This window comes from Hemitrygon akajei, chromosome 11 (genome assembly GCF_048418815.1).
Source record: "Hemitrygon akajei chromosome 11, sHemAka1.3, whole genome shotgun sequence".
Taxonomy (NCBI): Eukaryota; Metazoa; Chordata; class Chondrichthyes; order Myliobatiformes; family Dasyatidae; genus Hemitrygon; species Hemitrygon akajei.
The window spans coordinates 109,610,867-109,636,741 of NC_133134.1; the positions used below are offsets into that span (position 1 = coordinate 109,610,867).

General features: G+C 41.7%; 2 long non-coding RNA genes across 3 annotated transcripts in view; one reads left to right on the forward strand and one right to left on the reverse strand.

Annotated features, from left to right (window-relative positions):
- The window catches only part of LOC140735893 (uncharacterized), a 30,586-nt gene extending 14,969 nt beyond the window's left edge, over positions 1–15,617 (forward strand). Inside the window, exon 3 of the long non-coding RNA XR_012100830.1 lies at positions 14,947–15,617. This is a non-coding gene — a long non-coding RNA (uncharacterized lncRNA). The remainder of the gene's footprint in view (positions 1–14,946) is intronic.
- A 3,284-nt stretch (positions 15,618–18,901) lies between these two features.
- LOC140735894 (uncharacterized) lies at positions 18,902–25,628 on the reverse strand. Of its 2 annotated transcripts, none has more exons than XR_012100831.1 (3): positions 23,542–25,628; positions 22,249–22,392; positions 18,902–19,913 (listed from the first exon to the last, which is right to left on the reverse strand). It is a non-coding gene; the product is annotated as an uncharacterized lncRNA (long non-coding RNA). The 2 variants fall into 2 exon arrangements; XR_012100832.1 differs by having other exon boundaries at positions 21,251–22,392.
- Positions 25,629–25,875: the final 247 nt, after the last annotated feature.

Below are 25,875 nucleotides of genomic sequence, written 5' to 3' on the forward strand. Positions count from 1 at the left end.
AACAGATTAATATGTATACAATTAATAAAGCTGAAGAAAAAACTGATCTTAAAATATAAAAATGGAAAAAAAATTTATATATAGGAAAAAGAAAGTAAAAAAAAAGAACCCCATCTAACTGGAAAAAACCCCACTAACTACACAAAAAAACCCATTAGGAATCAAACCCCGGAGCAATACATTTAACCATCATCTAAATATATTTTTAAAAAGTCATCAACTGCCATTTCATATTTATATAAAAAAAATAAAATTGGAAGGATAACATATAACTTAATTCAAATTAAATGATAATATTTGGCAAAATCAAATCGAGGATCAAAAATTCTACTTCTAATTTTTTCCAAACTAAGACATAACATCACTTGAGAAAACCATTCAATTAATGTAGGTGAAGACATATCTTTCCATTTTAATAAGATAGCCCTTCTTGCCAGTAGTGTAACAAATGTGATTTCATGTTGATCTGAAAATGAGATACCCTGAATATGATGCGGAACTATTCCAAATAGAACAGTCAATCTATTAGGTTGTAAATTAGTTTTCAAAGCTTTAGAGATTGTAGAAAATAAAGATTTCCAGAACGATTTTAATGCAGAACATGACCAGAACATATTGACAAAGTAGCTACTTCAGTTTTACATCTATCGCAATAGTTATCTATACTAGGAAATATTTTAGATAGTCTGTCCTTTGTTAAGTAATAACAGTGTACAATTTTAAATTGAATTAAACAATGGTTGGCACATACAGAAGAAGAATTTATGTTTTTCAAAACTCGAAGCCAATCTTCATTAACAAAGGTCATATTAAGTTCTCTCTTCCAATCTTGTTTAATCTTTAGTGATAGGTTCTTTTTTTGTAACAAAAATAAATTATAAATTCTACTAATGGAATCTTTCACTAAGGGATTCAATTTGAAAATGGTATCCAACAAATCAGATTCTTGTAAATATGGAAACTTAGGTAAATATTGTTGTAAAAAATGTCTAACCTGAAAATATTGCAAAAAATGTGTATGAGTGAGAAAATATTTGTTAATTAACTCTTCAAAAGTCATCAATTGACCATCACAAAATAAATCTGTAGAAGAATGAATTCCTTTATTTTTCCATGGAAGAAAAATGGGGTCAGTTGTTGAAGGTTTAAATGAGAAATTTCGATATAAAAAACTAGATAACTTAAATTGTTTCAAATTTTAAAAATTACAAAACTGAACCCAAATCCGTAAAGATTGTTTAATAACCGGATAAAGATTTAAATTTGGAATTTTAGAGAGCTGTAAAGGTAATGGAGTTCCTAAAATTGAAGTTAAATGAAATTGTTTAACAGTTTTTAATTCCAAATCAACCCATAATGGTTTTTGGTTCTTACCAAGCCAATATAACCAAAAACATAATTGTCTAATATTCACAGCCCAATAATAGTCTTAAATTTGGAAGTGATACTTTTTTAGATTTTTGTAAATGATACTTATTAATTCTTGGTCTCGTATTGTTCCAAATAAAAGAAGAAATAAGAGAGTCAATTTGATCGAAAAATTTTTTAGTTAAAAGGATAAGTATATTTTGGAAAATATATAAAAACCTAGGTTAAATCATCATTTTCACAGAATGAATATGACCTATTAAAGAAAGAGTAAGTGGATTCCATCTAGAAAATAGTTGTTTCATGGAGTCCATTAAAGAACTATATTCACTCTATAGAGATCTTTATATTTTTTTTAGTAATTATGATACCTAAATATCTAAATGTATTAACAATTCTAAAAGGAATGTCATTGTATATACTGACAGGGACATTTAATGGAAACAATTCACTTTTATTCAAATTAAGTTTATATCCTGAAAATTTACCAAAATCTTTAAGTATTTCCAAAAGATTAGGAATTTATTAGTAATAACCGTGGCAATAGGATTCTTATAAATCATTTGAATCCATCTATTAAAATTATTACCAAAACTAATTTTTTCTAATACTTTAAACAAATATGGCCACTCAACTCTATCAAATGCCTTTTCTGCATCGAGAGAGATAACACATTGAGTTTGTTTAGATAATGAAGAATATATAATATTCATCAATCTCCGAATGTTAGAGACAGAATAACGGCCTTTAATAAAGCCTGTTTGATCCATAGAAATGATTTTAGTTAAAATATTTTCCAAGCGATTAGCCATTATTTTAGAGAGAATTTTTGCGTTCACATTTAATAGCGAAATAGGTCTATATGATGAGCATTTAACAGGATCTTTATCTTTTTTAAGAATTAAGGAAATAGATGCCTCATAAAAAGAAGGTAAATTACCCTTCTCAAAGGATTCATGAAATATTTCCAAAAGATACAGAGAAAGTAACCTTTCGAATTTTTTGTAAAATCCCACTGAATAACCATCAAGTCCAGGAGCTTTACCTGATTGCATTGATAAAATAGCTTTCTGAATTTCATGCTTGGTAATTGGAGCATCAAGTTTCTGTTGATCTTCAAGAGAAATTTGTGGAAATGTAATCTTATGTAGAAAAGCCTTCATTTTAGAGGAATCTGCAGGAAATTGAGATCTATAAAGATCAGAATAAAAATCTTGAAAAGTATTATTAATGTCCTCATGGTTACTTACTATATCTCCATTGTTTTTACAAATCTTTAAGATTTGTCTTTTAGCTCTGGTTGCTCTTAATTGAGAAGCTAAGAGTTTATTATTTTTATCCCCAAAGATACAAAATTGACTTTTCAATTCAAGCAAATATCCTTCAAGAAATATGACTTAACTCTATAAAACAAATCTATTACAAGAACAAACAGTGAGAAACTATGAAATTAAAAAAGGAGGAAGAAAATTGATTACGAAGGAAAACTGGGACCTGATAATAAATTAAATAGCAGGGTTTCTATGGATATGTAAAAAGATAAAGGGTAGCTAGGATAAATGTGGGGTGCCTAGTGAGCAAGACTAATGGATTTATAATGGGAAACAAGGAAATGTAGATAAGTATAAACCAATAATTTTGCCTAATTTTCACATCTTTGAAAATGTGTATAAATATCCAAGAGGTATTTGATGGGCTGGTTTCAAACTGTGTGTGATAATTCATAAAATCACTGTCACAAGGAATAGAATAAAGAACATGGAGCCTTTGAAGGCTTTAGTGAAACAAGGCAAATACACCATACACCATATTCTAGTTTCTGCTCCCTGCCTTTCCATCCTGATGAAGGGTCTCAGTCTGAAATGTTGACTGTTCATTTGCCTCCATAGATGCTGCCTGACCTGCTGTGTTCCTCCAGCATCTTATATGCATTGCTCAAGATTTCCAGCATCTGCAGAAACTTTTGCGTCGGTGTACCATACACGATCTTTGCTTATTGATTTGTGCAGTCCTTTCCAGGACCACTTAATCTGCTCCGCCATTTCATCATGGCTGATCCAATTTTCCTCCCAGCCCCAATCTCCTGCCTGTTCTCCATATCCCTTCATGCCCTAATCAATCAAGAATCTATCAACCTCTGTTTCAAATATACATAAAGACTTGGCCTCCACACCTATCTGTGGTAATGATTTCCATAGTTTCACCACTCACTAGCTAAAGAAATTCCTCCTCACCTCCATTCTAAAAGGATGCCACTCTATTCTGAGGCTGTATCCTCTGATCTTAGACTCTCCCACCATAGGAAACATCCTCTCCACATCCACTCTATCAAGGCCTGTCACCATTCAATAGATTTTATTGAGATCACCCCTCATTCTTCTGAATTCCAGTGAATACAGGCCCAGACCCATCAAACATTCTTCATATGGCAATCCATTCAATCCCGGAATCATTTTCATGAACCTCCTTTGAACCCTCTCCAGTTTCAGCACATCCTTTCCATGATAAGGAGCCCAAAACTGCTTACAATGCTCTAAGTGAGGCCTCACTTGTGCTTTATAAATTCTCAACACTACATCCCTGCTTTTGACCACTTGAAATGAATGCTAACCTTTCATTTGTCTTCCTCATCACAGACTCAACTTGCAAAATAACCTGTAGGGAATCCTGCACAAACACTCCCAAGTCCCTTTACAACTCAGTTTTTTAAAAATTTTCTCTCCATTTAGAAAATAGTCAACCCTTTTATTTCTTCTACCAAAGTGCACAACTATACACTTGACAACACTGTATTCCATCTGCCATTTCTTTGCCCATTCTCCTAATCTGTCTAAGTCTTTCTGTAGCCTCTCTACTTCCTCAAAACTACCTGCCCCTCCACCTTTCTTCATATTGTCTGCAAACTTTGCAACAAAGCCAGCAATTCCATCATCCAGATCATTGACATATAACATAAAAATAATTGGTCTCAATATACACCTCTATAGAACACCACTAGTCACAGACAGCCAACCAGAAAAAGCTCCCTTTATTCCCACTCTTTGCCTCCTACCAGTCAGCCACTGCTTTATCCATGCTAGAATCTTTCCTGTAATACCTTGGGCTCATAGTTTGTTAAGCAGCTTCATGTGTGACACCTTGTCAATGGCTGTCTGAAAATCCAAATACACAACTCAACGAATTCTCCTTTGTCTATCCTACTTGTTATTTCTTCAAAGAATTCCAATAGATTTGTCAGGCAAGATTTTCCCTCAAGGAATCCATGCTAACTATGGACTATTTTATTATGTGCATCCAAGTACCCTGAGATCTCATCCTTAATAATCAACTCCAACATCTTTCCAACCACTAGGTCAGACTAACTAGCCTATAGTTTCCTTTCTCCTGCCTGTCTCCCTCCTTGTAGAGCAGGGTGACATTTGCAGTTCTCCAGTCTTCCGGAACCATTCCAGAATCTAGTGGTTCTTGAAAGATCATTACTAATGCCTCCACAATCTCTTCAGCTACCTCTTACCGAACCCTGGGGTCTACACCATCTGGTTCAGGTGACTTATCTACCTACAGTCCTTTCAGTTTCCCAAGAACCTTCTCCCTAGTAATGTTAACTTCACACATTTCATGACCCTTGACATCTGGTACTTCCACCATGCTGCTAGTGTCTTCCACAGTGAAGACTGGTGCAAAATACTTATACTTCATTTGCAATTTCATTGTCTTCCATTACTACCACTCCAACATCTTTTTCCAGTGGTCTGAAATCCACTCTCACCTCTCTTTTACACACTATGGATCTGAAGAAACTTTTGGTATCCTCTTTAATATTATTGGCTCTCTTACTTTTGTATTCCAACTTTCCCTTAATGACTTTCTTCATTGCCATCTGTTGGTATTTGAAAGCTTCCCAATCCTCTTACTTCCTGCTAATTTTTGCTCAATTATACGCCCTCTCTTTGGCTTTTCTTTGCTTTGACTTCTCTTCTTAGCCACGGTTGTGCCATCTTGCCTTTATAATACTTCTTCCTCTTTGGGATTTGTTTATCCTGTGCCTTCCGAAATGCTTTAAGAAATTCCAGCCATTGCTGCTCTGCTGTCATCCCTGTCAGTGACTGATTATTTCTTTCCATTAATTCTGCCTGACCGGCTAAGTTCCTCCAGCATTTTGTATGTGTTACTCTGGATGTCCAGCATTTGCAGAATATCTTGTATTCAAAATACATTCTTTAGCCAGAGGGTGGTGAACCTGTGGAATTCATTGTCTTAGACGTCTGTGGAGACCAAGTCATTGGGTATATGTTAAGCAGAGGTTCTTGATTTGTATCAAAGGTTATGGGAAGTAGGCAGGAGAATGAGGTTGAGAGGGATAATAAATCAGCCATGACCAATTGGACTAATTCCACTCCTGTGTCTTATGGTTTTACTACTATGATCCAGCGTCATTTTTCAGCAGTCCTATATATATGAAAAAAACTTTTGGTATCTTCTTTTATATTATCAGCTAGCCTTTATGTCTCATCTTTTCTTCCCATATTGTTTCATTTGTCTTCTGTTGGTTTTTAAAAACTTCCCACTAGTTTTTGCTATATTATATGCACTCTCTTATGTGTTTATTCTGTTTTTGACTTCCCTTGTCAGCCATGGTTACCTCATCCTACCTTTAGAATGCTTCTTCTTTGAGATGAACTGACTCTGTGTTCTCCAAATTATTCCCTGAAAATCAAGTCATTGCTGCTTTACCATCATCACCGCTAGCTTCCCCTTCTAATCAAATTTGGCCAGCTCCTCTATCATGCCTCTGTAATTCCCTTTACTCTGCTGGGATACCGATATATCCCGTTTTAGCTTCTCTCTCTCAAACTGCAGGGTGAATTCTATCATATTGTAACCACTGCATCCTAAGGGATCTCTTGCCCTTCATGAACACGAAGCCAGAAACATTGTCATGATTGTGACAAGCTCCTTTCCTGTTGTTGGGAACTGCACTCATCCAATAGCCAAACAATCTAAAATTGCTGGGATCTGCAAGACTACAGACCAGATGGCACCTTGTTGTTAGATCCCTGCTTAAGAACCTCTAACATTAAATTCATCTTTGGAGATGATATTTCAGTTTCCCTTGAAACCGTTTCTAAATTCCAGCATCACAGTTGGGCTGAATCTTATCTTCTCTCTTACATCCAATGGCTGATCTTCTACACACAAGCTCAGTGCAGCTGAAAATCCTGTGGACGTTGATCAACCTTGTTACGTACCCTGTAACTGGGTCACTTACCAGCAAAGATAGAGAGGTCCGTTGAAGTCTGATGGTACTATTTTTAACAGTATTTATTGATACAAGTACACAAAACAATGTCAATGCAAACATACAGATAATATACATCGTCAATACTAAATCTAAAAGCGCGGGTATAATAATAATAAGAAGAAATAGCTCTATCGTTGTCTAGGGGATAATGTATTGTCCGATGGAAATATGAAAGTCACTCAGTTCATTCAAGCTGCAGCTTTTGGTTTGGAGAGAAAGACGGGTTTAAAACTTGCCCATTCCTTTTATGATGTCAATCCTTCGAGAGTCGTTGGGAGTTGGTTTCCCCGTTGTTAGCTAAAAACCTTTCGGCCGTGGAAAAGGGCCCACCGATTCGAGGGCAAATGGAACCGGACGCACATGGCCTTTCCCCTGGTTTCTTGCTATTACGGGATCGCTGGCGTTTCTTCTGGTGCATCTGAGGGGCTGTTCCCACAGACCCTCTTTTTATCCTGACTCACAAGGTCTCAGATGTCAATCAGGTTGGGATGAGGCAATCCCTCCACCAACCTCCCCCTCGTTTCATTGCCTGGGGCGTCGATGCATCGTACAGGATGCAATACACAAGTCCGTCTCCAAGAGACAATAGCCGGCATCAATGGGTCCGCCTCTCGGAGGCCAAGACACATTCCAACAACTTGTGGATTCTGCATGTCTTTCTCTCATTTCCTGGGTCTCCTGAATGGACTCAATAGTGATCTTGCGATTCTCACAAAGGAGGGGGCTACCCCGTGCCCTTCGGCCCCACAGAGCTGTGGCACATTCGTAACACCCCCTTTCTTCAAAGCGTTTTCACCAGCGGTGAAAATGAAGTAGTACAGAGTCTTACAGGATTTTTGAATCTAACACAATACAAAAGCTTTTCTTTTCACTACAGAGTAATACAGTTATACATTCAATTCAGTATCTAGATGGTTACCGATTACAATTGTCACTTCCTTTAATATCTTAACATCTTGTACCCTACTAAAGTCTTGTAGCATCAGACTCCACTTGAATAACCACCTATTTTTAGGTCTTATTTTTCTTTAGCCAACAAAACTAAAGAGTTGTGATCTTAGCTTACGGGTATACTACAACAGTTCATGCAAATACTAATCTTTATGTGGCTTTCAAACTCAACAGGCAGGCTTCCATGGGGGTTGTCTTTTATTATTCACAGGCTTTGTTGAAATCCCTTAAAACCGGTTTCTGCTATTTAAAAATGGCGTCCCCATTAACCCTCGTCTCTTTTCCGGTTAGTTTCCACGTGGGGAACTCAGGTAACCTGGCGAAATAGGCTGTTGCCCGCTTCTTTCATAGGAGTTATTTTATCAACACTGTGTCCCAAACTTAGACCATCTTCTGAATTTCCACCCAATTCTTTAATTTTACACAAGTTGCTAGCTTTCTCTTCAGGACCCTTCAGGCTATTAGTTTTCAGTTCGAACTCTTTGTTCAAGCAGCATGTCAAATTCTGCCTTTTCACACCACACTCTGGAATAACAATAGCATGAGGGGCCCCGTCATCTTCCAACTCAACCTGTAAGTGATCCGCAGGTTTTAAATTTTCTTCATTCAATTTGGGAACGACATATTTCCCATTTTCTTCAATGATAATATTCATCTCCCCACGTTTGATCTCCGCATTAACTTTTAACACACCTTTAAGCACAAACACCTGGGAACTCTCACTTCCCACTATTACCAAGGTTAACCCTTTCTTCACTGAACCAAGTCTGTCTGACCCACAAGGACTGCATTCCTTTTCAACTGAATCAAATACCTCAGACTTTTTCTGAGCTCCATTACTAGGTTCAGTACCACGTGCATCCACATCTTGGACACACTCAAATGGGACATTTGCCTCTTCCAGGCTTTCAATACCCGTACCCGGTCCAAATTCTAAATTCCCCTGATTCTCCCAGCTGCTCTCTGGGCAACTCCCTTCCAGAGTAAACTCAACCCCGCGGGCTGAAACAACCTCATCTACCAACCCAGCAGACTTCTTCAAGGTAAGGGCATCCTTTTCATCTAGGACTGCCCTCATTTCATTATCGGGAACACCTTTAGAATTTTCAACTTCTTCAAACAGTTCTGCCCAACCAGACAGATCATCCATGTCCAACTCTGGACCTTTTAACAGCTCTATCTGTTTCTCATCTCCATTTCGTGCCTCTAGCACTTCATTCCTCGCTAAGGGCAGGTCTATCTCCTCTCCCTTACTCTCTTTCACTTTACTACCCTCTGTTTTACCACCCTCCAAACCCTCGTGGCACAGAGTCGGTAAAAACGTCTCGGCCAAATCGATACTGGCCAGATTTAAACTGCTCTCGTTCTCAGCTGCCTTTCTCGACATGCTGCGAGTGACCGCGCAGGCGGGACAGATCTTGGAATCTAGGGGCGGAGCCTCAACACTCACAGGCTGTTTGGTCAGCATCATTGCCGACCAAACCTTACCACCGGCTAAATCGTTACCCAGAAGGACGTCCGCGTCAGTTCTCGGGAATTCTGATCGCACCCCCATTTCAACTGGTCCAGAGACTAGCTCACAATTCATAATGATTTTATGCAAGGGCACCATTTCCGTCCCTTTGCCTATTCCTTTCACAGCTACCATTCCCGTCTTGCGACCAAAATCTAGTACCTTACTGCTGATCAATGATAGTTCCGCCCCCGTGTCTCTCCAGATCCGTACTGGAACTGGGGTGCCCCCCTCCCTCACAGACACGGTTCCGTGTGACATACAAGTCTCAGACCCTTCTCGTACTCTGTCTACCCGGGGCTCTCTTGTCGATTTACTGATTACCACGGCACATCCGATAGGGACGGCTGCTTTCCCTTTTCCTGTCTCCTTCCTCGGAGCCAAGCACCTAGATGCAATATGCCCCCCCTTTCCACAATTAAAACAGGTCAAGCCCAGAAATCTCTGGCCGTCTTGCCTTTCCCCCTCAATCTTACCACTAGCTCCCGGCGGGACCTCTGCCTCAGCCGGCGGGCTTTCTCAATCGTTCCCACGGTCTCTCGAGTAACTTTTATTCGAGGAAAACTTTGTCTTGTGGGTTAGGGCATATTCATCTGCGAACCTAGCAAATTCTGAGATGGACTTATTCGGCTTCTCATTCAAATACATCCGGATATCCTCCGAAACACAACCTTTAAATTCCTCAATCAGAATTAACTCCCTGAGACGCCAATAATCCTCTTTCACTATCTCTGCTGTGCACCAACGGTCCAAGAGCACACCCTTCTCATAGGCAAACTCGGTATACGTCTGATTCCACCCTTTCTTTAAATTTCTGAACTTTTGTCTATACGCTTCAGGTACTAACTCATAACTCCGGAGAATGGCCGCCTCTACTTTGTCATAACTCTCCTCCTCTTCCTCCTCCATGGACAACGCTGTATATGCCCGCTGTGCCTTCCCTTTTAACACACTTTGTAACAACGCCACCCACTGATCTCTGGGCCACTTCTGATTCACTGCCACCTTTTCAAAAAGCAAGAAATAACTATCAACATCCGTCTCCTCGAACGGAGGTACTAACCTCAACTCCCGACTAACATTAAACTGCTCCTCTCGGTCTGACCCCTGAACTCGTTGCTCTTGCCTTAACTTCTCCATCTCCAAGTCATGTTTCCTCTGTTTCTCTGCCTCCCTCTCCTTCTCGGCCCTTTCCTTCTCTTTCTCAGCTCTTTCTTTCTTCTTCTCAGCTGCTTCCAGCTGTTTTAACTGAAGTTCGTGCTCTCTTTGCTTCTCAGCTCTGTCCTGCTCCCGTTTCACCTCTAACTCTTTTAGCTGGAGCGCATGCTCCCTTTCTTTCTCAGCCCGGTCCCGCTCTAACTCCTTCTCTCTCTCTCTCTCTCAGCTCTTTCATTCTCCTTCTCAGCTGCTTTAACTTAATTGCATGTTCCAACCTTAATTTCTCCAACTCTAACTGAGCCGTCCCACTAGCTGGTACCTTTTCAGGGATATTTTCCAATACCTCAGCTGTAAACACATTCTTCCCAATATAATACTGAGTTATTGCCCTTCGCACCTCCCGCTTTTTCATTGACAACCTCACCTCTGCAAGGTTTAACCCCTTCGCCAAATTTATCAAGTCTGATTTGGTGGCCGCCTCCAGCATCGGGTTTTCTATAAATTCCCCCACGTCCATCTTTGCTGGTTTCCCGTCTGGCTACCCGCATAACCAGATCCAAGTTCGGACTTACAAGCCCAATTCACTGGCCCCCCCAATTTGGTGTCAAATCCTGGGACGAGAACCCCAATTGTTACGTACCCCGTAACTGGGTCACTTACCAGCAAAGATAGAGAGGTCCGTTGAAGTCTGATGGTACTATTTTTAACAGTATTTACTGATACAAGTACACAAAACAATGTCAATGCAAACATACAGATAATATCCATCGTCAATACTAAATCTAAAAGCGCGGGTATAATAATAATAAGAAGAAATAGCTCTATCATTGTCTAGGGGATAATGTATTGTCCGATGGAAATATAAAAGTCACTCAGTTCATTCAAGCTGCAGCTTTTGGGTTGGAGAGAAAGACGGGTTTAAAACTTGCCCGTTCCTTTTATGATGTCAATCCTTCAAGAGTCGTTGGGAGTTGGTTTCCCCGTTGTTAGCTAAAAACCTTTCGGCCGTGGAAAAGGGCCCACCGATTCCAGGGCAAATGGAACCGGACGCATGTGGCCTTTCCCCTGGTTTCTTGCTATTACAGGATCGCTGGCGTTTCTTCTGGTGCGTCTGAGGGGCTGTTCCCACAGACCCTCTTTTTATCCTGACTCACAAGGTCTCAGATGTCAATCAGGTTGGGATGAGGCAATCCCTCCGCCAACCTCTCACTCGTTTCATTGCCTGGGGCGTCGATGCATTGTACAGGATGCAATACACAAGTCCGTCTCCAAGAGACAATAGCCGGCATCAATGGGTCCGCCTCTCGGAGGCCAAGACACATTCCAATGACTTGTGGATTCTGCATGTCTTTCTCTCATTTCCTGGGTCTCCTGAATGGACTCAATAGTGATCTTGCGATTCTCACAAAGGAGGGGGCTACCCCGCGCCCTTCGGCCCCACAGAGCTGTGGTACATTCATAACAACCTCATTTATTTGTCACTGGATTGCGGAATTTGCCTCCTCATCTCTCCCAGAACACTGATAATGTAATAATTATTATTTTATCTTCTATGACAATTATCCATGTCTGCAGATACATATCAGCATTTTGAACAGAAAAAAAATTCTGGAAATAACAAATAAGGCAAGCAACATCTGTGGACAGACAAAGAGTTAATATTTATAGCTGATGACTTTTCATCAGAACTGAGAAACCTTAGAAAGGGAATGTCTGTAAGAGGATGGAGACCAGAAGATACCAAATGACACAATAGATGGTGGTGCCTGCTGAAGGAGTAGTAAATTTTGGACTTTTGCAAACAGACGGCCAAGGTAGGAGATCACCAACAAGCAAACAAAGAAGACAAACTAGTCCTGCTGAACGGTTTCAGCCTGAAACATCAACTGTACTTTTTTCCATAGATGCTGCCTGGCCTGCTGAGTTCCTCCAGCGTTTTGTGTGTGTTGCTCTGATTTCCATCATCTGCAGATTTGCTCGTTTAAGGCAGGAAATCAGCAGATCTGTTTTAGAATTTTCAGCCATTCTAATATTCCCATCAATTGTTTAACTAATTTTACAGATTTTTTTGAGGTTACATGTAAAGTTGATAGGCAAAATGCACTGGATATTGTCTACATGGACTTTAACAAGGCTTTTAACAAAGTCCTGAAAGGGAGGTTGGTCAGAAAGTTTCAGTCGCTTGACATTCGTAGTAACTTGGATTCCACATTGGCGAGGAGTGGCAGTAGATGGTTTCTCTCTGACTGCAGAGCTGTGTCTACTGGAGTACCACAGTGATCCGTGTTGGGTCTGTTATTATTGGTCATCTATATCAATGATCTGTATTGTGTACAGTTTTGGTTTCCAGGGTTAAGGAAGGACATCCTGGCTGTAGAGGAAGTGCAGCGTAGATTCACGAGATTAATTCCTGGGATGTCTGGACTGTCTTACGCAGAGAGGTTAGAGAGACTGGGCTTGTACACGCTGGAATTAAGGAGATTGAGAGGGGATCTGATTGAAACATATAAGATTATTAAGGGATTGGACAAGATAGAGGCAGGAAATATGTTCCAGATGCTGGGAGAGTCCAGTACCAGAGGGCATGGTTTAAGAATAAGAGGTAGGTCATTTAGGACAGAGTTAAGGAAAAACTTCTTCTCCCAGAGGGTTGTGGGGGTCTGGAATGCACTGCCTCGGAAGGTAGTGGAGGCCAATTCTCTGGATGCTTTCAAGAAGGAGCTAGATAGGTATCTTATGGATAGGGGAATCAAGGGATATGGGGACAAGGCAGGAACCGGGTATTGATAGTAGATGATCAGCCATGATCTCAAAATGGCGGTGCAGGCTCGAAGGGCCGAATGGTCTACTTCTGCACCTATTGTCTATTGTCTAAACTAGATCAGCAAATTTACAGATGACACCAACATTGGAGGCACAGTGAACAGCGAGCAAGGCTGTCTGAGTTTGCAGCAGGATTTGGACCAGCTGAGAAAGTAGGCTGAAAAATGGCAGACGGAGTTTAATGCAGACCAGCATGAGGTGTTGGAGTTTGGAAGGACAAACCAGGATAGGACTTACACAGTGTACATTAGGGCACTGAGAAGTGCAGTAGAACTGAGGGATCTGGGAATACAGATGCATAATCCCTGAAAGTGGCACCACAGGTAGATAGGGTCATAAAATAGATCTTTTGGCACATTCTCCTTCATAAATCAAAGTATGGAGTATGGAGTTAGAATGTTGTATTAAAGTTCTCTGAGATGTTGGTGAGGTCTCATTGGAGTACTGTATGCAGTTCTGTCTCCCTTTCCTCAGGAAAGATATCCATAAGATTGAAGGAGTACAGAAAAAATATACAAGAATGTTCCCAGGATTTGAGTTACAAGAAACGTTGAATAGGTTAGGACTGCATTCACTGGAGTGTACCAGAATGAGGAGAGATTTGATAAAGTATAGAAAATTATGAAGGTCATGGATAGGGTAAGCGCAAGCTGGCATTTTCTACCAAGGTTGAGTGAGACTAGAACTAGAGGTCATAGGTTAAAGGTGAAAGGTAAAATTGTTAAGGGGAATTTTTTTGCTTAAGAGAATGGTGAGTGTGTGGTATAAGCTGCCATCAGACATTGTGGATCAGAGTTCCATTTCAATGTTTAAGAGAAGTTTGGATATGTACATGAATATGTTAGGTGACTTTAACCTTAAGTGTATTTTTATTGCTATTGCTATTGCTAATGTTGTTCCATGATGAGAGAAATCTTCAAAATTAAACAGATTGTTTTGAAGAGACATATATATTTTATTTTAGGCTCATTCATTTAGCTTGCTAGTCAGATAGTTCAGAAATAACTATTAAGGTGACTGTTTATCATTAATGGGTGCACATGTTTATATCGGGGTTCAGTATTCACATACAGAGTAAAATAATACAGATTTCGGCCTTCTGCCTTGTGCAGTCTCGTAACCTCTAGCCGTATTTCTTTCAGAGATTTGGAGAAAGTGAGGTTTATTTCTGTTTCCCCTGTGAAATCTGGATTTTCAGGATAAAGTTCCTCCCCAGGATACAAGATGGCAAGACCATCAGATGTCATTAGTCGGACTGGAAGCCATCGTTCACAACCTTCCACAGAACAATCTTCGCTAAACCTCTACAGATCTTGAAGGTAGTTAAATCGGCAAAGTCTTCCTATCTCATACCATTGTGGAGGAGGAATAAAGAGTTGCTCAGACTGGTGATGCTTTATTGCCTCAATAGGGGTCATCCAACTGTGAGAAATTGTTTCACTACCATCATGTGCAGTGAAAGGAATTTCTTCCAAACAAATAAAGAATGCAGTATCAAATCTCCTTCTCTGAAAAGTGGGAGTCAACCAATTACTCCACTCCTTCATTCAAAACCTGTTAGCCTAATCTCAATACAAGAGAAACTGCTGGAATCTACCCAGGGATGTAATACCAGAAAATCTTGAAATGAATAATAAGAATGAGCAGAGTCAGCATAGATCAATGAAAGAAAACTAAGGTTTCACTATTCTACTCCATTTCTTTGGGTACTTGACTAGTAGGATAGATAAGGGGAACCTTGTGGTTGTTTCAAAAAGCTTTTCAGAGGATCACTTACAGTAAATGCTCTTTGGCAACTATTTTAACCATTGTTTTGTTCCTTCACTGACAGGTTTGATCACCCAAAGGTGCTAGGAAGTTGTTTCAGAGAATATATGGCGTGCACCAAGTGTTGGTTGGAACAAAACCAGAAGTGAAATAGAAGCTGGCAAAGTGGATGCAAGAATAAGTGCAAAATGATGCACTGAAGTGGATCTTCGACTTCCTCACTTGCAGACCCCAGTCAGTTCGAATCTCTTCACAATCTCCATCAGCACAGGTACATCACAAGGCTGTGTACTTAGCCCCTGCTCTACTCACTTTACACATATGACTCTGAGGCAATGCTCTATTTAAGTTTGCTGACATTACCACTTTCGTAGGCGAAATCAAAGGCAGTGATGAATCAGCATACAGGAGGGAGATCGAAAATCTGGCCGAGTGGTGCCATAACAACAACCTCTCACTCAATATCAGCAAGACCAAGATCAGGATGCTGTTCATTGTCTACAGCTCAGCATTAAATACCATCATCCCCACAATCCTGATTGAGAAGTTGCAGAACCTGGGCCTCTGTACCTCCTTCTGCAAATGGATCCTCATCTTCCTAACCGGAAGTCCACAATATGTGCGGATTGGCGATAACATATCCTCCTCGCGGACAATCAACGCTGGTGCACCACAGGGGTGTGTGCTTAGCCCACTGCTCTACTCTCAATATACACATGACTGTGTGGCTAGGCATAGCTCAAATACCATCTATAAATTTGCTGACAATACAACCATTGTTGGTAGAATCTCAGGTGGTGACAAGAGGGCATACAGATATGCCAACTAGTGGAGTGGTGACAAGAGGGCATACAGATATGCCAACTAGTGGAGTGGTGCTACAGCAACAACCTGACACTCAATGTCAGTAAGATGAAAGAGCTGACTGTGAACTTCAGGAAGGGTAAGATGAAGGAACACATACCAATCCTCATAGAGGGATCAGAAGTGGAGAGAGTGAGCAGTTTCAAGTTCCTGGGTGTCAAGATCTCTGCGGATCTAACCTGGTCCCAACATATCAATGTAGTTATAAAGAAGGCAAGATAGTGACTATATTTTATAAGGAGTTAGAAGAGATTTGGCATGTCAACAAATACACTCAAAAACTTCTATAGTTGTACCGAGGAGAGCATTCTGACAGGCTGCATCACTGTCTGGTATGGAGGGGCTACTGCACAGGACCGAAAGAAGCTGCAGAAGGTTGTAAATCTAGTCAGCTCCATCTTGCGTAGTCACCTACAAAGTACCCAGGACCTCTTTAGGGAGTGGTGTCTCAGAAAGGTCGCATCCATTATTAAGGGCCTCCAGGTGTTCTTGTACATCAGTTCTTATCTAGGTGTTCTTGTACAGCATTCAATGAAAGCAAGCATGCAGGTACAGCAGGCAGTGAAGAAAGCTATTGGCATGCTGGCCTTTATAACAAGAGGAATTGAGTATAGGAGTAAAGAGGTCCTTCTGCAGCTGTACAGGGCCCTGGTGAGACCCCACCTGGAGTATTGTGTGCAGTTTTGGTCTCCAAATTTGAGGAAGGACATTCTTGTTATTGAGGGAGTGCAGCGTAGGTTCACGAGGTTAATTCCTGGAATGGCAGGACTGTCATATGTTGAAAGATTGGAGCGACTGGGCTTGTATACTCTGGAATTTAGAAGGATGAGAGGGGATCTGATTGAAACATATAAGATTATTAAGGGATTGGACACACTGGAGGCAGGAAGCATGTTCCCGCTGATGGGTGAGTTCAGAACTAGAGGCCACAGTTTAAGAATAAGGGGTAGGCCATTTAGAACAGAGATGCGGAAAAACTTTTTCACCCAGAAAGTGGTGGATATGTGGAATGCTCTGCCCCAGAAGACAGTGGAGGCCAAGTCTCTGGATGCATTCAAGAGAGAGTTAGATAGAGCTCTTATAGATAGCGGGGTCAAGGGATATGGGGAGAGGGCAGGAACGGGGTACTGATTGTGTATGATCAGCCGTAATCACAGTGAATGGCAGTGCTGGCTAGAAGGGCCGAATGGTCTACTCCTGCACCTACTGTCTATTGTCTATTGTCCAGCATCCAGGACATGTCTTTTTTTCACTATTACCATCAGGTAGGAGGTACTGAAGCCTGAAGGCACAAACTCAGCGATTCAGGAACAGCATCTTCCCCTCTACCAACCGATTCCTAAATGGACATCGAATCTTTGGACACTACCTCACTTATTTTTTAATATACTGTATTTCAGTGTTTGCATCTTTTTTAAAACCTATTCAATATATGTAATTGATTTACTTTTATTTTACTTTTTTTTTTCCTCTGCTAGATTACGTATTGCATTGAACTGCTGCTGCTCAGTTAACAAATTTCACGTCACATGCCGGTGATAATAAACCCAATTCTGATTCTGATTATTGACTTCAGGAGGAGGGAACCAAAGATCCATGAGCCAGTCCTCATCAGAGGTGGAGAGGGTCGGCAACTTAAAATTCCTCAGTGTTATCATTTTAGAGGATCTGTCCAGGGTCCTGGACACGAGTGCAATTACAGCAGCGCCTCTAGACCCCGAGAGGTTTGCGAAGATTTGGCATGGCATCTAAAACTTTGACAATCTTCTATAAATGTTTGGTGAAGAGTTTATTAACTGCCTGGTGTGGAAATACCAGTGTCCTTGAACAAAGGTGGTGGATACAACCCAGTCCATCACAGATAAAGCCCTCCCCACCATTGTGCAATTCTACACGGAGCACTGTTACAGGAAAGCAGCATCGATCATCAGCGATTCCCACCATCCAGGTCATGCAATCTTCTCACCTCTGCCATCAGGAAGAAGGTACAGGAGCCCAAGACTCACACCACCAGGCTCAGGAACAGTTATTACCCCTCAATCATCAGGCTCTGAACCAAAGGGGATAGCTTCACTCGGCTTCACTTGTCCTTTCACTGAACTGTTCCCACAACCTATGGACTCACTTTCAAGGACTTTTCATCTCATGTTCTTGATAGTTGTTGCTTATTTATTTATTAATATTATTTCCCTTTTTCTTTCTTTTTTAATTTGCAGGTGGTTGTTTTTTGCACACTGGTTGTCCGCACTGTTTGTGGGGTGTATCATTGATTCTATTATGATTATTGGATTCATTGCAAGAAAGTAAATCTCAGGGCTGTATATCTGTGGGGGTGCACAGAATAAGATCCCGCCACCAGAGGCCACTGAGGGGTTAGGCTGTGTGTAAAAACCTCTCAAACATTTAATTGGTGGAATGACAACATATTACAAGTGTATGTATTGAAATGTTTAGTACCATAAAGTAATGATAAGTCCCAATTGTATTACTTTATACTTTAAGAACAAAGTATTTTTGGGGGAATAATGCAGGGCCAGGCTGCAAAATTAAGCAGGCTTGAGCCTGGATAGAGAGCAGTGACGCCTTTGCTATAAAGAGCTGAATTGAAGAAGCCCAGGTTGGTGTTGATTTAAATCTGATTTAAAGCAGGGACCTTCCAGGCGTGGCAAAGATCCACATGCATCTTCGCCAAGCTTGCCTGCTGTGTTTAGTGCTCCCGATATGGCCTCTTCTACGCTGGTGAGATCGAGTGCAGACCCAGCCACAGGATCGTAGCACACCTAAGCTCAGTCCGCAATGGCCATCTCAAGCTCTTAGTTGCAGACAAGTTCAACTCCCCTTCCCATCCCCACAGACCTATTCCTCTATGGCCTTCTATACTGCCAGGATGAAGGCCAAAGCAAAATGAAGGAGTAACGTCTTATATCCTATCTGTGTAGTCTACAAAACAAAGGCTTGAATATTGAGTTTTCTAATTTTAAGTACCCCCCGCCTCACCTCTTCCTCCCATCCTCCAGTCATTTCATTTTTATCCCCTTTCCCACCCTCTCCCAGACCATGTCCCATCTTCATTATACCCTCCTGGCTCATTCCACACACTTCACGCCTGGATTCCCTGAAACCATCCCCCCCCCCATCTAATTCCAATTGCCCTTCACCTTTCCTCTAATTGTCATCTTCATGATCTTGTTTATCTCCCTCCAGCCGCTGTCTCCCATCTTTATACTCCCCTCCCTTCGCCCTGCTCGGACTGTTTCTTTCTTTTTCTCTGTCTGTATCCGTCTCTAACGATCTTTCACCTGTTGCAGTCTTCCAACTTACCTTACCCAGCACTACATGCCCGTGATCCCACACCCCTTCCCACCGTTAACCTCGAGGAGGCGTACAAGAGTGAGGTAGATCAGTTGGCTGAGTGGTGTCCCAACGACAGCCTTGCACTCAGCACCTGTAAGACCAAGGGAGGGAAAGTTGGGAGGACACAGGCCAGAACTCATCAAGGGGTCAGCAGATTCAAAGTACAGTCATCATCAAAAAATGTATGAAATGATACAACCTTGAGATTTGTTTGCTTACAGGCATTCGCGGGAGCTTCAAGTCCTGGGTGGCAACATCTCAAGAGTATCTATCTTGGGCCCAAAAGATTGATGCAATTACAAAGAAGGCATATACCTCATTAGGAGTTTGAAAAGATTTGGTATGTCGCCACCCTAGCAAATTTCTACATACATACCAAGGAGAGGTGTGGGGGCTACAATGCACAGGACTTTAAAGGGCTGCAGAGGGTTTTAGACTCAGCTATCTCCATTGCGGGCAGCAGCCTCACACCAACGGGGATATCTTCAAAAGGCAATGTCACAAGAAGGCAGCATCCATCAATAATGACTCTCACCATCCATGACATGCCATCCTCATTACTAAAATCAACTTATGCTAATTATTATTTATGTATTATACAGTACTGCTGCTGGAAAATAACAAATTCCATGATATAGAGTATGTCAGTGATAATACAGCTGAGTCTGACTCCTTTCTTGCCACTCCTCTTCCCGCTTTCAGTCTTAATGCCGGGTTTTGATCCGAGATGTCTGCAGTTTCTCCTCTCAGATGCTGCTCCCCCAGCATAAACACACGCAGAATGCAGGAGACACTCAGCAAGTCAGGCCCTATCTAGAGAGAAAAATGAACAGTCAACGATTTGGACCAAGTCCATTCATTGGCCTGAATGGTCACCTGTCCAGTCCCCTCCATCTGCAGATGCTGGAAATCTGAGCAACACACACAAAATGCTGGAGGAACTCAGCAGGCCAGGAAGCATCCATGGAAAAAAGTACACTTAACGTTTCAGGCCGAAACCCTGTGGCAGGACTGGAGAAAAAAAATCTGAGGAGTAGATTTAAAAGATGGGGGAGTGGAGAGAGAACCACCAGATGATAGGTGCAACCTGTAGGGGGAGGGATGAAGTAAAGAGCTGGGAAGTTGATTGGTGAGATGAGATGAGAGAGGGGTGGGAAATGGAGAAGGGGGAGGGTAGTTGGGGGCATACCAGAAGTTTGAGAGATCAATGTTCATGCCATCAGGTTGGAAGCTACCCAAATAGAATACAAGGTGTTGTTCCTCCAACCCAAGTGTGGTTCTACGTCAACACTTCACCTGTGAGTCTCTTGGTATCATTTACCGTGTCTGGTGCTCCCAGTATGGCCTCCTGTACATCGGTGAGACCCAATGTAGATTGGGAGACTGCTTCACTGAGCACCTATGCTCCGTCTGCTAGAACAAGTGGGATTTCCCGGTGACCACCCATTTTAGTTCCACTTCCCATTCCCATATGTCTATCCATGGCCTCCTCTACTGCCGCAATGAGCCCACAGTCAGGTTGGAGGGACAACACCTTATATTCCGTTTGGGTAGCCTCCAACCTGACGGCACGAGCATTGATTTCTCAAACTGCCAGTAATGCACCCCCCTTCACCATTTCCCATCCCCTTTTCCCTCTCTCACCTAATCTCCAATCAACTTTCCAGGTCTTTACTTGTTCCCCTCCCCCTCCAGTTTTCACTCTCCCTGGTGGATCTCTCTTCCCTCCCTTTTAAAACTACTCCCCAGCTTTCTTTCTCCAGGCCTGCCGAAGGGTTTCAGCTCGAAATGTTGACTGTACAGTTTTCCATGGATGCGGCCTGGCCTGCTGAGTTCTTGCAGCATTTTGTGTGTGTTGATCCAAATTTCCAATGTCTACAGTCACTCTTGTGAGTTCCTCAGCTCATCGTTTATTGCTCTAGATCTAATATCTACAGATTTTTTTTGTGTCTCCCCTGACTTACGGCTGGGGTGTTTGGTGAAATCGGGAGGCAATCACCCCCGTTTCCCTGTTGAACCGCCCGCCGGGACCCGTTCCCGGAGGGTTCCAGCCTTCTGCCCCGCTTGGTGAGAGCGTGCAAACACCTCCCGTCCCCCAAGATCTCCCCAAACCCTGTAACGGCCGTGCAACAATTAATACAGTACAGTACCCGCAACGGAGTTGACGACAGGTCATGGAACTAGCTGTCAGCTTCAAGATTCCTCGGATCTACGCTGGCCCCCGTGTATCAAAAAAAGCATAAGGCTTTGAGTTAATGAAGTCAAAGCTCTCACTAGAACTGATGTAAAAAATGGACGCCCCGCGAATATATTTTGGCGGAGCAGCTAATACTGAGCATGCAAGACAGTGATCTTGCGTTTAACTTGCGTCGCTCAGAGAGCAGGACCGTGATCGGGCAAGGAAGGCGCAGTAGTGTAGGGTAATGTAATGGGTGACAGATGACACATATTGTTCTTTAATGAAAACTGTTCTACATAATTCGCAAACACCGTCATTGAGTAGTTGTGCTCACTTTAAGAGACGGTGGCTGACGTTATGACGTCTATGTAGGGCGAGTCCCCCCTCCCGGTTTCATCTATCACTTTGTGTATCTCCCTCCCCTCCCTCCAGCTTTTAAATCTGCTCATCTATTTTTCCCCCCAGTCCTGCTGGAGGGTCTTGGCCCGAAATGGACGACTGTACTCTTTTCCATAGCTGCTGTCTGGCCTGCTGAGTTCCCCCAGCATTTTGTGCGCGTTGCTTGGATTTGCGGCATCTGCAGCTTTTCTCTTGTTCGTGTTGGAAGTAAAGGGCTGCGGCTTTTGTTAAGCACATAAAGTGCATGTTTTATTCACAAGATCAGTAGTGTGAAGACTAATGCATTTTAATTGCCCTGGTTTATAAATACGGGATGACTTTCAAAGTGCCCAAAGGCGAAATCAAAGGGAGGTAGAACATGGCTTCCTTCTAAACCTACAATCAACTGTCCATTTAAATTACTCCTACATTAATCTTACTTTTTATTCTCCCCATATTCTCATCAAAACCTGAAGACTCCAGCATTCTAGAGGCAATTTGCAATGGCCAATTCTTCTACACAATCATTGGGATGAGGGAGGAGACCAGAACGTAAAATCTACACCGACATGAAGAACGTACAAACTCCACCTGAAATCAGACGGAACTTAGGTGTCTGGTGATGTGACGCAGTGACTCTACCAGCTGCACCACTCTGCTGCCCTCTGAAGGACGAAAATGTTCAACCTTCCAGTTTTCATTCTTGTCCATACTGCACCAACCGCTGCCGCCGGGCTATAAACGTGCAATTAATGCCATATATAAATTAAATTTATAAACTTATATCAAGAATGGATAAAAACTTCGTAAAATGTTTCACTTTTGTAACACCCTGGGAAAGGTTTCACTGCTAATGTAATAGTTTCTCTGTAGCAGCAGTGTTTGGGTTAAGGCTAGAGATAACGGGGGTCTTTGGAATGTACACCATTCAATGAAGGGAGTGGTTTTTCTTGTGTGCCTGAGAACTAGGTGATCTGGGTCTTTTGTTTGGCGAGAGATGAAGAGAGAAGACCCAGAAAGGAGAGGTTGTAGACAGCAGGATGGAGTGGGGCCAGGAGTCAATGAAGCACGGGAAAATCGATGGAGTTCCAATGGAAGGGCAACTGTGAGTTCCAACATGCACATTAGACTTTTTCATTAAAAATTGTTTTTCTTTACTAATCCTATAGTCAAATTAAGAATTGTAAAGCTAAATCATTTAACTGCATATGGTATACTGTCTGCTATTTTGTGGTATGTCTCCCATCCACTCCATAATGTACTGGTTAGGCACAGGAGTACGTTCAGCCAGAGACTCATTCCACCGAGATGCAACACTGAGCGTCATAGGAAGTCATTCCTGCCTGTGGCCATCAAACTTTACAACTCCTCCCTCAGAGTGTCAGACACCCTGAGCCAATAGGCTGGTCCTGGACTTATTTCCACTTGGCATAATTTACTTATTATTATTTAATTATTTATGGTTTTATATTGCTATATTTCTACACTATTCTTGGTTGGTGTGACTGTAATGAAACCCAATTTCCCTCGGGATCAATAAAGTATGTCAGTCTGTCTGTCTGTATTGATTTTTAATGGGGCAAAGGATCACACAGTATCCACACAAATGAGAGGTTTTGCATCTCAGATTTCACATGTTTGGCTGGGCCAGAGACTGTCTTCCCTAGACTAATGCAGCTCGCCGAACCTGTGGGTTACACTTTGGTTTGGGAAAATCATATTCCAAGAAGCACAGAACAGATTGGTTAAAGTGATGGATTTGGAAGGAGAGTCTCAATTTAGGTGAGGAAGGTAGAACAGTAGAAGATTTTTGGGGATAAATGCCAAGCCATTAGGGATTGCATAGGCAAATGACGGTATGAACTTTTGACAGTATAAACTTACCCAGTTTGCTTCAGCATCCACAGAGGAAGAAGTCAATCCTGATTATAATCCAATAATTTCTGCTAGTAATTTGAGAAAATAGGGCATCACAACAGGGACTTATTGCTATTTTTCCTCGTCCTTGTGAAAAAAAGGCTATTTATATTTGTTTTAAGCACACAAAGCAGAAGTGGGAGGGAACGCAGAAAATTAGTGAGAGAGGGTTAAAAAGCAGACAAAAAGTGAGTCTGCCTTTACTTAATGCAAGGAGTAAAGTGAAAAGGCCAGCTGAGCAGAAGGTAGAGATATAAACATGCAAATGTTATATTTTTGAGACACTGATATTACTGAATGTGCCTTGAAAAGAAGGACTGGAAGATTTAGCTTCCTTACCTCAAGGTTTTCAGGTAGCTGAGGAAGGGAATATGATGAACTCTTGACCTTGCAATCTACCTCTTCGAGGTCTTGCACCTGAATATCTGCCTGTACTGCACTTTCTCTAACTGTAATACTGTATACTGCCAACAAGAGAAGAAATGCTGGAAATCTGAGCAACACACATAAAATGATGGAAGAAGAACCCAGGCAGCATCTTTGGAAAAAAAGTACAGTCGACGTTTCGGGCAGGACTGGAGAAAAAAAAGTTAAGGAGTAGATTTAAAAGGTGGGGGGGGGGGGGGGGAGAGAGAAACACAAGGTGGCAGGTGAAACCTAGGGGGGAAGGGATGAAGTAAAGAGCTGGGAAGATGATTGGTGAGATGAGATGAGAGAGGGAAAAGGGGATGGGAAATGGAGAAGTGGGGTGGTGAAGGATTGGAGGGGCCATTTTGTTGTCCCCCATTAGGACCATTCCAGCATCATTTTCCAGTGGTCCAATATCCATGCTCGCCTCTCTTTGACACTTTATGCATCTGAAGAAACCTTAGGGATTCTCTTTAATATTATTGGCTAGCTTACTTTTGTATTCCATCTTTACCCTCTAAATGATTTTTTTGGTTGCCTTCTGTTGGTTTTTAAAAGTTTCCCAATCCTCTAACTTACAACTAATTTTTGCTCCATTAAATGCCCTCTCTTTGCCTTTTATGTTGGATTTAACTTCTCTTCTTGGCCATGGTTGTATCATCTTTCCTTTAGAATACTTCTTCCTCTTTGGGATGTATATATCCTATGCCTTCCACACTGCTTCCAGAAATTCCAGCCATTGCTGCTCTGCTGTCATCCCTGCCAGTGTTATTTTTTTCTAATCAATTCTGGCCAGCTCCTCTCTCATGCCTCAGTAATTCCCTCGACTCTACTGTAATACTCATACATCTGATTTTAGCTTCTCTTTCTCAAATTTCAAGGTGAATTCAACCCCGATTGGTCCTACCCTCACTCTAGTCATCCTCCCGTTCTTCATGTGGATGTAGAATGCCTTAGATTTTCCTTAATTCTACTCACCAACACCTTCTCATGTCCTGTTCTAGCTCTCCTAAGCCCTTCTTAACCTCCTTCCTGGCTATCTTATAATTCTCAAGATCTCTCTCTGATCTTTGCTTCCTAAATCTTAAGTATGCATCCTTCTTCCTCTTGACCAGAAGTTCCACCTCTCTTTTCATTCATGGTTCTTTCACCCTACCACATTTTCCTGTCTCAATGTATAAACCTATCCAGAACCTCATGAAAGTGGTTCATAAACAGCCTCCATATTTCCGCAGTGTATTTCCTTGAGAACATCTGCTTATAATTTGCATTCACAAGTTCCTGCTTAATGCACCTAAAATTAGCCCTCCCACAATTAAATAATTTCTCATACTGTCTGATCCTACCCTAGTTCAGGGCAATGCTAAATGTCAGTAAGCTATGGGCACTATCTCCTAAATGCTCACCCCACTGAGAGATCTGTCACTTGACCAGGTTAATTGCCTATTAACTCCACATATTGTTAGATAGGGGTCATATACTGGTGTGAGTTGCAGATCATTTAAGGGAAAGAAAACAAAGAGTTGGAGTAAATGAGTCATTTTTGGTTTAAGAGGCTGCAACAAGTGGTATGTTGTAGAATTGTTCTGAAGGTCCAACTATTTCAGTTCCAATCTTTTCCAATATATCAATGAGTTAAATGAACTGCCCAGTGTAATGAAAATGTTTGCCAACAATCCAAAGCTAGATAGTAATGTAACATCTGAGGAGGATGTAGAGAAACTTCCGGGGAATATATAGAGCTAAGTGAATGGGAAGGTCACAGGACGTGAACTATAATGTGGAAAAATGTGAGGTCATCCACCTTATACATGTGGAGAGCTGGAGTAGTTTTAAATGACTAACAGTGATGTCTAAGGAAGGCAATATCCATCATTAAGGATGCACACAGCC